Here is a 3,247-nt window from a genome sequence, read left to right on the forward strand (position 1 = left end):
CATAATCAATCAATTAGCCAAATAAAGAAATTAAGGAGTCGGTCCTGGCTGGTTGGCTCAGTGGTAGAGCATCGGCCTGGCGTGCAGGAGTCCCGGGTTCAATTCCCAGCCAGGGCACACAGGAGAAACGCCCATCTGCTTCTCCACCCCTCCCCCTCTCCTTCCTTTCTGTCTCTCTCTTCCCCTCCCGCAGCCAAGGCTCCATTGGAGCAAGATTGGCCTGGGCGCTGAGGATGGCTCTGAGGCCTCTGCCTCAGGTGCTAGAATGGCTCTGGTTGCAACAGAGCGACGCCCCAGATGGGCAGAGCATCACCCCCTGGTGGGCGTGCCGGGTGGATCCCGGCCAGGCGCATGCGGGAGTCTGTCTGACTGCCTCCCCATTTCCAACTTCAGAAAAATACAAAAAAGTAAAAAACAATTAAGGAGTCTTCAATTAACCAGCTGGCAGACAACATGGAAACCTAAGTTGTTCAAATCAATGCAGCGGGGGAACACAGTTTGGGGCTGGCTTTTATAGGGGAAATTACATACTGACTGAGGAATGGGGTGGGGGGAAAGCATAGCAGTGAAACAAGCTTTCTTACAATGTTTATCTATAGGGTTAATTCAGGGAGAAACTTTCTGAGAACATCTGCTACTGTGTAATGCTAGACCAAGGCCACAGTCTGGGAAACCAGACTCAAGGCCAAGAATAGAGAGTCTTCAGAAAAAGTAAGTTCTGCTAAAAGTCTCTTTATTTTAGAGAAAGTAAGTTTTGCCAAAAATATTCATGTTAAGAGCCTTTCTTTTCTACACTTCATTAAGGACAACCTTGTATGTTTAGTTTAGGTTTTATCCTATAGACTAGAGGAAATCGTTGAAGAATTATGAATAAGAAGCTAACATGATCAGATATGTAGGTTTTTAGATCATCCTGGTTTAAATTGTAATATGGGTTAAAATGGCAGCAAGAATGGTATGAGATAGACTAGGATATAAACTCTGGCGTTTTTGTTTTGTTTTGTCCTTTGAGGCATTTTATTTGCATATATGTATTATATCCCTAGAAAAAGAATCCCAGGATTTTCCCTCCTGTGTGTTTTCGTCTTGCTTCTTCATGGTCCATGATGCCTGCTGAGGCTGTCAGTACAATGAAACCAAACTGACGGGACGGAAGCAGGTTGTTCTGCCATTTTTCTAGATCAGGGGTCCCCAAACTACAGCCCGCGGGCCGCATGCGGCCCCCTGAGGCCATTTATCTGGCCCCCACCGCACTTCTAGAAAGGGCACCTCTTTCATTGGCGGTCAGTGAGAGGAGCACATTGACCATCTCATTAGCCAAAAGCAAGCCCATAGTTCCCATTGAAATACTGGTCAGTTTGTTGATTTAAATTTACTTGTTCTTTATTTTAAATATTGTATTTGTTCCCGTTTTGTTTTTTACTTTAAAATAAGATATGTGCAGTGTGCATAGGGATTTGTTCACAGTTTTTTTTATAGTCTGGCCCTCCAACGGTCTGAGGGACAGTGAACTGACCCCCTGTGTATAAAGTTTGGGGACCCCTGTTCTAGATCTTTGAGTTGCACATCAAATCTGGGGCTGATTACTCCACACTTGTTTAACCTGCCTGTGAGTTTCACAATTTTCCCAGCCCTGTGGTCATCAATAATTTCAAATTCGCCAATGTAACCATGCTTCATCATCACAGTTAGAAACCGGACGATGACTTTGGAGCACGGCCTAATGAGAACCTGGCGTTTGCCTCTCTTCTCGGTATTGTTGATACTCTTGAGAGCATCGGCCAGGACATTCATTCACAGCATTACGGCGGCACGGAATGATGGCGGAAAGAACTTTATTTTTTAAAAAAAATTAATTATTTTTCCTTTTTTATTTTTATTTATTTATTTATTTTTACAGGGACAGAGAGAGAGAGAGAGTCAGAGAGAGGGATAGATAGGGACAGACAGGAACAGAGAGAGATGAGAAGCATCAATCATCAGTTTTTCGTTGTGACACCTTAGTTGTTCATTGATTGCTTTCTCATATGTGCCTTGACCACGGGCCTTCAGCAGGCCGAGTAACCCCTTGCTCGAGCCAGTAACCTTAGGTCTAAGCTGGTGAGTTTTTTTTTCTCAAGCTAGATGAGCCCGTGCTCAAGCTGGTGACCTCGGGGTCTCGAACCTGGGTCCTTCCGCATCCCAGTCCGACACTCTATCCACTGCGCCACCGCCTGGTCAGGTTTGCCTTTTTTGTTTTTTAAGATTTTATTTATTGCTTTACAGAGAGAAAGGGTGGGGGACAAGAAGCATCAACGCATAGTTGCTTTACTTTAGTTGTTTAGTGTTTGTCAATTGTGCCTTGACCAGGCAAGCCCTAGATTTTGAGCCGGTGACCTGAGCATTCCAGGTCAATGCTCTATCCACTGTGCCACCAGAGGTCAGGCAAAAAACTATTGCTTTGATCCAAGTAGGAGATGGTGAATGCTTGAATTTGATAGTCATGCAGAAGTTAATAGGATGGAGAGGAATACTCTTATGAAAGATATTTAATCTACCACAAACTATAAACTCTTTTACCTTCATTTAGTCTTAGTTCCCAAAGGAAGTACATATTTAATGTTTAACACTGGTTCTTATGCCAATGACTCTAGCTATTTTGATTGTCTAAGACTCTTCCTCTAGTAGATTCATTAGCAGGGGTTTATAGAAGCAATATTCCTTGAGTTTTTTCATGATGTAAAAATATATCTGTGCCCTTTATATTTAAAGGTCAGTTTGATTTATTTTTTCTTTCCTGAGTGTCTTAAATATTGCCTCTGGCACAAAATGTTGCTATTGAATCTAAATATACTAATTTATACTAATTTTATTTCTAATTTTATGTCATATTGCTTTTTTTTGTCATGTGGTCTTATCTAGAGTCTCAAAAGATTTTTTTCTTTTTCTTTAAAGCCATATAATCTTATTAGATTATATCTTGGTGTCGGTCATTCTGTATCACCATTTTTAAAATGTACAATGCCCATTTTCAATATGTAGTTTTAAGCTCGTTTGTTTTTTAAATTTTAGGAAGGCTTTCTTGAATTATATTTTTTGTATTTATTCTCTTCTTTTTTATATTTTAAAGACTTCTTTTTAAAATTTTTATTAATTTTAATTTATTGTGTTAACATGGTTCAAATGTCACAGTCAATATAACTCCCTCATCCCCACCCCCGTGTTCCTCATTGTTCCCCCTTTGCCTCCCTCCCCCTAGTACCCTCCC

At 41.2% G+C, this 3,247-nt stretch overlaps 1 pseudogene; it reads right to left on the reverse strand.

Annotated features, from left to right (window-relative positions):
- Window positions 1-1,004: 1,004 nt before the first annotated feature.
- On the reverse strand, window positions 1,005-1,806 carry LOC136376085 (small ribosomal subunit protein uS8-like; annotated as a pseudogene).
- Window positions 1,807-3,247: the final 1,441 nt, after the last annotated feature.

The sequence above is a fragment of the Saccopteryx leptura genome, chromosome 6 (genome assembly GCF_036850995.1).
Source record: "Saccopteryx leptura isolate mSacLep1 chromosome 6, mSacLep1_pri_phased_curated, whole genome shotgun sequence".
Classification (NCBI taxonomy): Eukaryota; Metazoa; Chordata; class Mammalia; order Chiroptera; family Emballonuridae; genus Saccopteryx; species Saccopteryx leptura.